The sequence below is a fragment of the Octopus sinensis genome, linkage group LG14 (genome assembly GCF_006345805.1).
Source record: "Octopus sinensis linkage group LG14, ASM634580v1, whole genome shotgun sequence".
Classification (NCBI taxonomy): domain Eukaryota; kingdom Metazoa; phylum Mollusca; class Cephalopoda; order Octopoda; family Octopodidae; genus Octopus; species Octopus sinensis.
The window spans coordinates 61,405,301-61,417,798 of NC_043010.1; the positions used below are offsets into that span (position 1 = coordinate 61,405,301).

General features: G+C 40.6%; 1 protein-coding gene across 2 annotated transcripts in view; it reads right to left on the reverse strand.

Moving 5' to 3' along the window:
* LOC115218832 (zinc finger protein 2 homolog) overlaps positions 1 to 8,426 on the reverse strand; it is a 21,197-nt gene extending 12,771 nt beyond the window's left edge. For both annotated transcript variants that reach the window (XM_036509343.1, XM_029788775.2), the window contains exon 1: positions 7,948 to 8,426. The gene's annotated coding sequence lies outside the window, so the exon portion shown is untranslated. The remainder of the gene's footprint in view (positions 1 to 7,947) is intronic.
* Positions 8,427 to 12,498: the final 4,072 nt, after the last annotated feature.

Here is a 12,498-nt window from a genome sequence, read left to right on the forward strand (position 1 = left end):
CTTTTCAAGTGCATTGCATCAATGTGGTCAGCCTGTTGAAGTTTTAATTAGAATTCAAGATGTCAGCATTGATTTAGTTATTGTTTTTGAAAGCATCTCTGAGTGTGTGTTATATACACATATGCAATGTGTGTATAATATATATATATATATATATATATATATGTATTCCGATGTGGCAGATAGATGTGTATGTATGTAAATATTTACAAATGTTGATATGTATATGAAAGAGAGAGAGAGATGCTTTGGGTGAATAAGTGTGTATATATGTGTGTATGTGTGTTAATATGTACATAAAGAGAGAGAGAGAGAGATGCCTTCAAAAACAATAACTAAATCAATGCTGACATCTTGAATTGTAATTAAAACTTCAGCAGGCTGACCATATTGATTTCAATACAATTGAAAAGAAGCCCTTCTCTCTCTCTCTCTCTCTCTGTCCTTTTTTTTATCTGTCTTCTTTTCTTTAAAGGACAACATTTGACATCTTCAATTGTCTTTATCATCAGCTACCTATGAAAAAGCTATAAATCATACATCATCCCTCAAACATATCCTTTCTTTTTCTTCTCTGCCCTTCTTTCTATCTTCCTCTCTGCCTTTCCTCTCAATATAAACTCATAACAAAACAACAAAAATCCTCTTTTAGATCTGTGTAAAAGGGCAAGAAATTTTCTGTAAACCTTATATCTGAGGAGTCTCCATGAATGAGATGAAAGCGCTAATAAAGAATTATCCAAAATTCTGACTGCCTCCTTTTTCTTTGTATGTAAAATCTGTACATCACTTCAAACAATTTACACACACACACAATTGAATCAAATTTGACTAAAACCTTGCAGCATGCTATGCAAAGCTCATCCATAGTTACTGGCCACCAGATGTTATCATACAGTAGAAATACTCCTGTTACTGGACATACATCAGGGATTCCATAGTATCCACAGAGCTTATATTAAATAGATGAATAATACAAAATGAATGAACAACCATTCTTTATTCCAAATTACTGCAGTTGCTTCCATACATGACTACACCAATTTAGTAATTTAGTGAGATGATGTAATTAACGTACTTGGGTATTCATTCTCACAGAGAAAGAAATGAATCTAATGGAGGGCTTATTTAAAATATTCACCACAAGGAACCTATCTTAAACCTTTGATGTTGGATAGCAATTACACAATAGGTTAATTAAATCATCTCACCAATGTAACAATGGGTGCAATCAAGTGTGGAAACGATTGTAGAGAATTGAAATAAAGAATGTCTAGGAGTGGTTGTGTGGTAAGTAGCTTGCTTACCAACCACATGGTTCCGGGTTCAGTCCCACTGCGTGGCACCTTGGGCAAGTGTCTTCCACTATAGCCTCGGGCCGACCAATGCCTTGTGAGTGGATTTGGCAGATGGAACCTGAAAGAAGCCCGTCGCATATATGTATGTATGTATATATATATATATATATATATATATATATATATATATATATATATATAATGTGTGTGTGTTTGTGTGTCTGTATTTGTCCCCCTAGCATTGCTTGACAACCGATGCTGGTGTGTTTATGTCCCCGTTGCTTAGCGGTTCGGCAAAAGAGACCGATAGAATAAGTACTGGGCTTACAAAAAAGAATAAGTCCCGGGGTCGAGTTGCTCGACTTAAGGCTGTGCTCCAGCATGGCTGCAGTCAAATGACTGAAACAAGTAAAAGAAAGAGAGAAAGAGTGTATAAACGTTGTTTTCAGATGCCTTCATTCAGACCATTTCAACAAAAACAATCATTCCCAACATGAGTTTTGTGTCTGTTTTTCTGTATTGGCATGCATTGGGTGACACTTGTTGAGGTGGATATTCTATGACTGGATGCTCTTCCTCTCACCAACACTTAGCTGTTTTTTATTTTTAAAGTAAGGTATTTTCATTCCACTGGTCCTCACACATTGAAACTGATGCAGTCTCTCAAACTATGGGCATGATGTGGGGGTCAGGGTTTACTGGAGGATTTAAAACAAAATTGTTTTTGTTGGCATGGTTTCTACAGCTGGATGCCCTTCCTAATGCCAACCACTTCACAGAGTGTGCTGTGTGCTTTTTACGTGGCATTAGCATTAGTGAGGTTGTCATGCACCTTGCAAGACTACAAAAACCTTGAGAGAAGCAGCTTTAAGGCTTGGAGATGCAGAATTAATGTTTGAGAGAAGGAGCCAGAACTTAGATTTGGGAAGAGAGGGTGGAAGTGATTGAAGTTTCTGGGTGGACCCTCAAGGTACAAGAGTAAATCGAGACAAACGAATTAGGAGTGTGGGCGGGTTGAAGTTGCAAGGGAGAATGGAGGACACACATGCACACTTTGTAGTGCATATAATACAATTGTAAACATGCAGGGAAACCGAGGTTACCTGGGCACAGGTACTTCACGGCACTCTACCTGCCACAATCTTCAGGCACTGGAGCATGAAGCAGTCTTTGGACACATTGGAACCTGCCAAACTGTCCAACCCATGCCAGCCTCGAAGATGGATGTCTGAGGATCATCATACATGCACACACACACACACACAAGCAAAAATGACCCCTACAAATACGAGTATGTGTGTATACATTAATACATACATACATACTGTTTTTGTTATTTCATTTATGGTGTGTGTAACGTTTTTCTTTTTGTCTTTATTTCATGGAATGTGTGTGTGTATGCTGATGTGAAGAGCCTAACTTTATCAACTAATCAGTTGTGTCTTTTCTGTGTGAATCTATCTCTGGTCTGTCTGTGTGTCTCTGAGATCCAGAAGAAAAAAGAGAGAAAAAAAACCTCCACGAGAATGAAGACTGAAGTAGATGGTGAAATAACATCAATGATGGTGGGGGGGGAGGAAGGTGCTGATGGTGGTGGTGGCGGGGTCTTGGTTTTGGGTTGTGGAGATGATAATAGTAAAATAGCAATGATAATGGGGATGATGTTGATGATGATGATGATGGCATGCGTAGTGGTGATGATGATGATGATGATGGAACCAACCAAAGAAGAAAAGAATTGCTGCTATTCGTTCTGGTGATTATTTCTCCCATTTTTTTTTTAGATTCTAGTAAATGATTTCATGTGGAAAGATAGAAAGAATGAAAGAAAACATATACATAAGAAGAAATCAATGAAAGAAAGGAGAGAGAAAAAGAATTATAAGGGAATAGAATAAACGGAAATATAAAAAAAAATAATGGTGGTGGAAATGAGAGAGAGAGAGAGGGGGGGAGAGAGAGAGATAAGGGACAAGAAAATGTGAAAGAAAAAAATTGAAAAGAAAGGAAATGAAAAGATATAAAGGGACAAAAAGAAAAGGAAGAAAAAGAGAAAGAAAATTATATAAAAGAAAAATATACGTAGGAGGAGGAGGAGGAGGAGGAGAGTGAAGTAAAAGAAAGGAGGGAGAAGACGAGATTAAGAAAAGAAAAGAAAGTGGAGGTAGGAGTAAGTAATAAGGAGAGAGAGAGAGGGGGGAAAACAAGAGAAGAGGAACAGAGAAAATGGGCAAAGGATAAGATAGGAAATAAAGAGAGGGGGAGAAGGGAAGAGAGAGAGAGATAATTTAGAGGGAGGCAAGATAGAGGAAAGATAATGTATTAGAAGAGGAGGAAAGAGAAAACAAGATAGATTAATGTAAGAGAGGGAGAGAAAAGTGATAAGGTATTGGAGAGAGAGAGGGGGAAGGAAAGAGATACTCAACTAGGGAAGAAGAAAGAGAAGGTAATGTATTAAAGAGGGAAGAGATAAACTAGATAAGGTAATAGAGGGAGAGATTGTAGATAATGTATAACAGTGGAGAGACAACGAATATATACATGTATTAGAGGGAGGGAGAGAGAGAGAGAGAGAGGATAATGTATGCCAGAAGGTAGAGAGGAAAGATGTTGTATGATGGAGGGAGGGGGAGTAGATAATGCATTAGAGAGAGAGGGAGATATTGTATTAGAGAAGGAAAGAGGGTAAACATGAATATATATAGATAGATAGATAGAGAGAGAGAGAGAGATGGATAATGTATTACAGGAGAGGATGAGAGAAAACGAAAGATAAGAGGGAGATTTATAGAAAATGTAGTTGATGTAGTGTATGATGATGATGGTGGTGGTGGTGGTGATGAGTATTTTGGTAATCTATAGTATGATGATGTTTACACCCAGGTCAGCCCGAGCGAGTAGACCTATAATCAGAGGCATTCCAGCTGTGACCATCCTGTCTTCTTCCAACGTGCAAGGAGTAACTGTTAGATAAGGACTGCATCAAATGCTGCCTTTATTTTAATTTTTTAGTTTATTTTATTTAATATCTAAGACGGTGATTTGAGGATGGAGGTGACTGCTTCCTCCCACGACCCTTCTGGTGAGGAGACGGCAACGATGGTGGTGGTGGTGGTGATAGCTGTGAGATATAAAGGGAGCAGGACGAAGATAAATGGAAAAGGAAATACAAAGAGAAAGAAAGAGGCGACGTATTAATAAATAATAGAGAACACCTGCAGCAGACATTGATGGGAAAAAAGTGGGAGGGACAGCGGGGGGGGGGGGAGACGGTGAAGGGGGGGGTTAAGGAGAGATTCAAAGGTTTGTAAAATAAAAAAATTAAAGGTGAAATAGGGGTGTTTATGTCTTGTGGGTTACAGGACATTTTTTCGGAGCTGAAGAGTGATGTTACAAGCTGATTCGATCCCCAGTGTATTGATGGTACTGGTTTAATTGACCCCCAGCCGGGTTTTGAACCCCGAACGTAGGGGAGACAAACCGATTCTGTGTTCTGTGTTGTATATATACCTCCGGGGCTACGCACACGTTCACAAGGTAGGACCGATGAGATTGTGTGACGTTCATGCCTTTCCTGAAATCACCAGGTGATTGAACGTGGCACAAATGGAGGTCAGGAGGGGGAGATACGAGTGACAGAATCGATCTAATTATTCTGCTGGAGTTGAGTTTATGACCCCGGACCGATGAAAATCGAAAGCCAATCTCAATGTGATTTGAACGTAGATTATGGAAGACCCAAACTGAGCCACCAGATCGATTCTCACCACATTTGCCACACATAAGGGTTGAGTTAACCTGCTAAAAACAGCAGCCAAACTTCCTTCAAACAACGGCCAGTTCTATAAAAGGAAGACCACATTCGCTCCAACCGTGATACCCGATGATACAACTGGTACTTATTTTACCGAGATCAGGCAGTACAAATGTACTAACTTTACTGACACGTTGAGAGGCGTTGGTCCATACATGGTTAATTGGTCTGCTAGAAATAACTGCTAAATTTCCCTCAAATCACACTCTTATGATCTTAAAAAAATGAAAGACACGTTGGACAATGTAGTCCTGGATACACACACACACACAGATGGGTTGTTGTGGTTGAATAGGTCTACTCCACCAGGACTTACCTGGTGCCTAGTAACAACTTCTTTTCATTAGACACAAGGCTAATGGAGGAGTGGTGCTAGTTGAATGAACCTCAGTGTATCACTGGTATTTTACACTGTGATTATATACATTTTCTCAATAAGACAAAAAGGCGGATGTATGTATATATATATATACACACACACAGTAAGGAGGGAGAGAGAGAGAGACAGACAGACAGAATGAGAGGTAGATATATAGACAGAGAGACAAGATTTTACATCTTTAATCTTTTCACCAGAGAAGTTTCGTATCGAAAAACCGAAAATGAAGCAGGATATGCAGGGAAATGTAGTCCCTCATATATATAAATAGATGGGATGGTCAAAGCCGGAACGTTTTTCATCCCAGGGCTGTTTGGCAACGACTGACCTGGGGCTTAAACGTCAGCGAATTGAAACTAAAACGAGTTAACAAGGTGGCTCCTATGTGGTCACTCGAGATGCTAGAAATAGCAGTTAAATCTTCCTCTATTAACGCCCCTATGTGGTCACTCAAGATGCTAGAAATAGCAGTTAAATCTTCCTCTATTAACGCCCCATCGTCTCAAGATATTTATTTGACAATGTAATAAACTGACATAGAAAAGAACGGGATAGCTAAGGATGGAGCGCTTTTAGTGGAAGATTTACTCAATAGAATAAAGTACCAGTGAAAAACCGTGGTCGATTTAATATTTCTATAAGTATTCTATAGGTGGATGGGATTATATAAGGGTAGGACAGAGAGGGGGTTCAACAACAAGAAATGAAAATGAAAATTTAAAAAACAGGATATTGCTATGTTCGGATACAAAAAATAATGAAATTATTAAAAAAAACCTATCATTAGACCCTGTTTATCGTCAAACCAGGCAACTGGTCTTTTTTCTCGACATAGATACCTCTTCACACATTACCGCTCATCCACTTTCATCCCGCCTTCAATAAGAAAAAAAAAGATCTTCCTAAAGAGAAGGCCGCTACATCTTTGGCGTGTGTCTTCGAGCGGGATTTGAAGAAGTCTGTGAATGGATGTGTTGAGAGAAGCATGTAACAGACTTTATTTTCGTTAACTTTGTTGCCAATTATTTTCGTGGAACCGTAATAGTTGTCTACAGGAATAGACAGCACCCCCAAACCCGACCCACGTCAACTGTCCTTGTTTGAAGGACGGCGGAGGCGCTCCTCGATGTGATCGCTCGACATCTCTAAAAATAGCAACCAAATCACCTTTACTGTCCTTTAAAAAAAAAATGTAGGACAATGCATACACTGGTTTATAAAATACAGGATGGTCATGGCTGGAACACCTTTGATCATAGGTCTGCTCGATCATCCCTGATGTAGTTACATAGCAATATCAACAAACTTGCTTTATGGGACTGAACGGGTGGAAGAGGAAATGGTGTCTGCATCTTCCTGCTTAATTACATTTTATAAAATTAGCAGAGTTTCAGGTGTAATGGCAATGCTTTAACAGAAAAATATTTCGAAACCTGCCATATTTGTGGAATTAAATATGTAAATTATTCGCGTGAAATTGCTGAGGTTGATATAATCGTCTCGGCCCACCCACAAAACGTGTGACCCCGTGACAAAATCAAAAACTACTTTTATTAATATTAAGGCGGCGAGATGGCAGAATTGTTAGCGCGGCGGAGAAAATGCCTTGCGGTATTTCTTCCGGCTCTACGTTCAGAGATCAAATCCCGCCGAAATAGTCTTCGCCTTTCATCATTTCGGGATCGATTAAATAAAATACTTGAGAACTAAAGTCGGTGTTATCGACTTACCCATGCCCACGAAAATTGCTGGCCTTGTGCCAAATTTTGAAGGAATTATTAAACCTTTCTGCTTTTTGCATTTCATGATTGTACAAAGTAGACCCATTGATGGCCAGAACGCTTCATGCACTTAGGTTCAAATCCCGCCAGGGCCAGCTTTTCTATTCACCCATCCGGAGCAGATTAAATAGGTGCCCAATTACGTGTACTGGGGGTCGATTTAAGCAATTACAACACCCTCACCTGAAATGTCCGGCTTTCTGTCTGTGTATGAAATCACGGATACTAGAAGCAGTAGCTGAGAGAATAAGGAGAGTTGAGGGCAAAATATTTTTGGGTTTCCCGTTATTTCTTCGCTCCCAGTTCAATTTCAACCACGGACAAAATTGGGTGACACCTAAAACCTCTTGAAATTTGTAGCTTTCTGCTTTGATATCTAAACCACATCGCTAACACCATCGTCGTTATCATTTCAGACATTGGCACAGGTTCACATTGATTAAATTATTATCTGATAAATTAAAAAAAGGAATGTAATAACAAACAGAAATACGAGAAAGAAGACAGGATCAAATATTAAAGGTTAAAAAAATTGTATAACTTTAAGACACACATATATGCCTATATACATACATACACACACACACACACATATATATATATATATATATATATATATATAAATATATATGGATCAATATTAACTCTTTAGCAAAGTTTCGACTGTCTACTTACCAAGTTGCGCTTGTAACAGGAGAATGTTGACAGAACTTAGCGATGTGTGTATATATACATGTGTGTGTGTGTGTGTGATGCCTCTTTAAACGATGCACTTTATGTGGTTAATGTGTGTCCAGTTACTATGTATATATAATAAAGAATATATATACATATATACACACACACACACACACAGCACTATACACTGAAGAAATACTAATGAATGAATAAGATCTATAAAGCAGTTTTTATCGTTGTTTTGTTGTAACAATGGCAAGAGAGAGTGAAGTGTGAAATAAACAGACGGTGTGATCCAGAAGCGTTGGGTTGCGCCCGGCGGAGAGCAGGACTTGGACGGGCATCGAATCAAGTGCCCACACCTTCTTCTTCTATTGTTGTTGTCATTGTGGCTCCATTTGGATGGGAAAGTACAGGAAGTAGCAGTAGCAGCAGTGGCGACAGTAGCAGCGACTAGCGGTGGCGGCTGAGAAACAAGAGCAGATAACCGCTAAGAAAGAGGGGGAAAAGAGAGAAGAAAAAGAGATAGAGAGAGTCTTAGTCTTTATAATTCTGTTGACGTCTTTTTTTTTATTATTATTATTTGTCCAGGAAACCCAGTAAGACTTGGTACTTAAACATTCGCCGAATTTCGACACAGTTTCCGTCTATCAAATTTCGGTCTCACGGTATTTAGTCCACCCGAAGCAAACTTCTAAACCACTCGCCCAACTTCCCAACTTGAGGCGCAATGACAAAATCTTTGACATTTGAAATATTCTTCAAGGTGATGGTCATCATACAACCAAAGTTTCACTGGTCTGAAATAACCACAACTATATAAAGCATCATCATCATCATTTAACGGCCATTTTCCATGCTGACATGGGTTGGATGATTTGACAGGAGCAGGTGAGGCAAAAGACTGCACCAGGCCCCAGTTGTCTATTTTGGCATGGTTTCTACGACTGGATGCCCTTCCTAACGCCAACCACTTCACAGAGTGTACTGGGTGCTTTTCACAAGGCACCAGCATGGGTGCTCTTTAGTACCAACACCCACAAGCTTGCATGACAAGGACCTCTCAGCCGAGAAAGGTAGTGGAACTGAGAAATAAAAGTACGATGGGAGGACAGAGGTAGCCTTCTCTCCATTGAGGAGGTACTTGGCTACTTCAGTAGAACAAGGAAGGTGGGGGTGAGTTACAGAAAGATAAACTGTCAAATTGAGAGAAAGGGTTTGCCAAAAGGGAATGATAGGGGTAGTAGTATAAGTAGTACAGAGAGGATAGAGGGGGATGTTTGGAGATAGCAAAAATAGTAAGTGATGTTGAGAAGAATTGGAGTGGCTGAGAGGGGGTGGTCTGGTAGATATTAAGTTTCTTAAAAAGCACCAAACGATTGTGGCCAATACCAGACTCCCCTGGCACCTGTGCCGGTGGCACATAAAAAGCACCCACTACACTCACGGAGTGGTTGGCGTTAGGAAGATCAGACTGGAGCCTGGTGCAACCTCCATGACTTCCCAGACCCCGGTCGAACCATCCAACCCATGCTAGCATGGAAAACGGACATTAAACGATGATGATGATGATGATGAGTACCTGTTTTTAAAACAATAAGTCAATTCATTCAAGTAAAAAGCTCTTCAAAATGGTGCCCCAGCATGGCCGAAGTCTGATGACTTAAATAAGTAAGAAATAAAGGACAGACGGGAACAAGGCTTGAAAATATATTAAAATTTTTTTGTTTTTAGTGGAGGATGGGGTGAATCAGTACCATTCAGACCAGTACTTCAATGGTACTTTATTTTGTGAACTCCAGAAGGATGAAGACAAAGTTGACCTCAGCCAGATATGAACTCAGAACCAGAATATATCTCAAAGGGCATTTGTCCAACACTAATGATACAGCCAACCTCACTCCTAAAAAATAAGAACAACAACAAAAATTCTTTTTTTTTTCTTTTCTACTCTAGGCACAGGGCTTGAATTTTTGGGGGTAGGGGCCAGTTGATTACATCGACCCCAGTATGCAACTGGTACTTAATTTATTGACCCCGAAAGGATGAATGGCAAAGTTGACCATGGTGGAATTTGAACTCAGAACGTAACGGCAGACGAAATACCTATTTCTTTACTACTCACAAGGGGCTAAACACAGAGAGGACAACCAAGGACAGACAAACGGATTAAGTCGATTATATGGCTGCACCAGGCTCCAATCTGATCTGGCAAAGTTTCTACAGCTGGATGCCCTTCCTAATGCCAACCACTCGGTGCTTTTATATGCCACTGGCACGAGAGCCAGTCAGGCGATTTTGGCAATGACCATGCTCAAAAGGTCTTTTTAACGTGCTACCAGCACAGGAGCCAATCCAGCAACACTGGCAGCGACCATGCTTGAATGTTGTCTTTTACGTGCCACCAGCACATGTGCCAGAAAGGCAGTAGTGACATTGGCCATGTCAGCGATTTTGATTTGATTTGATTTGGTTTCACTTGCCTCTAAATTGTTGAATTTAGATGAAGGAGCAGAGCTTATGACCCTTGCAAGCCTGGCAAGATGGGTGAGGTTAATGTCTTGTTTAAACAGTTGCAGGTCAACATATCAGCAGGGAGGAGTTTCTAGGGATGAAGGATTGAGCAATAATGTCTAATGCTGAGAAAGGGTAGTTGGACACATCAAGTGTGATGAGGAGTGAATTAGGAGTGCCTTGCTGGTGGGGGTACAAGACCAGCAAGCTTTGGGGAGGTGATGATAGTAGCAATAAAAGAGAGGAGACAACATGGCTGTTGGCCAGAGGCTGGAGTGCATCTGTTTGTGATTTTATATCAGTTACTTCAGTGGTCTGTCTCTGGAAGTGATCCAAGCTGTCAGCCACAGCACAATCCCAGATGGAGGAGCAATGCCCCACTGTGGGATTCCCTTGAGCCTTGTAGAGTGTCAGCAGCTGTTAAAGGCTGAAAAATTTCTTTGGTCCTGACAAGAAAAGTCAATTTCTTGGGTGCCATCGTAGCTCTGCTGGGGTTTCCTACGGGTGGGAGAGATCATTATCATCGTTTAACATCCGCTTTCCATGCTAGCATGGGTTGGATGATTTGACTGAGGACTGGCAAACCAGATGGCTGCACCAGGCTCCAATCTGATCTGGCAGCGTTTCTACAGCTTGATGCCCTTCTTAATGCCAACCACTCTGAGAGTGTAGTGGGTGCTTTTACGTGCTACCGGCATGGGGCCAGTCAGGCGGTACTGGCAACAACCATGCTCAAATCTTTTACACATGCCACCGGCACAAGTGCCAGTAAGGTGATGCTGGTAATGATCACACTCGATTGGTACCTTTTAAGTGCCACTGGCACGGAAGCTGGTTAGCCGCTCTGTCAATGATCACAATCGTATAGTGCTCTTTGTACCCTACTAGCATGGATGCCAGTCATTGAATTTGATTTTGATTTCACTTGCCTCAACAGGTCTTCACAAGCAGAGTTTTAGTGTCCAAAGAAGGAAAAGGTACGCATAAGTGAGCTAAGGCTCAGCAACTGGAGTGACTCTGGAGCTCTGCTCATATTTAAAGTAGAGTAGCATGGTATGGTGTAGTGTAGCAGTGTCCTTTTTCTTTCTTTCTATTAAAAGAGAAAGGTTGATATGGCCCCACTGAAATATTCCCTCAAGGTCTCTATTTATTGGATCAATACAGTTTGGATGTCCTGTGTGTAGGCCGTGTGTGTGCAAGTGTGTGAATGATGCATGGTCAGAGAAAGTTTTATGATGAATGAAAGATTGTATCAACTGTGTGGATGTTGTTGGATGTAGCAGCCAATAGTTTATTAAATCATAGAAAGAAGAGAGGTGGTGACAAAAATGAACCCTGGGGAGCACCAGAGTTGGCTGAGAGAGGAGTAGAAAGACTTTCATCAGTGCATGCTGCAATGGTGTGATCTGATAGGGAACTACTAATCCAAGAGGTGAAAGATGGATGGAGCTTGTAGGAGGGAAGATTTGCTAAGGGATTCACATGCCAGACACGGTCAAAGATTTAGTTGATGTCTTGGGAAACAACAATGCTTTCACTGGACATCTCTAAAGTGAGAGCTCACTTCTGAGTGACATAAGTGAGTAAATTTCCAGTAGACCTTGCTTTGTGGAAGCCGTACTGGTGGTTACTGATAGAGAGGGAGAGAGAGAACATTATTATTGCCTGTCTCCATTACCTTGGAGATGTTGGAAGTGAGAGTGATGGTAGGGTGGGTGGCATTTCTGTGGAATGGGACATACTGAAGAATGTTTCCAAATGTCAGGCTATATCTCCATAGAGATTAAGAGTTTAAAGATTTTGGTGAACATGGGGAGCAGGTTCTGGGGTGACATTGCTTAAGTGTAACTCCAGTTATGAACTGACTCAGACAGTGGAAACCTGTCCAAATCAGACTAGCAGGAAAACCTGATAAGAAAAGGGATATTTTAAAAAAATTTACAGGCCAAATTTTAGCTTTGGGTTACTTTCTAACACAATTCAGATGTTTTCTGTGCCTTTCTGGAATACATGTAAAAGACCTGCCCTGAATAC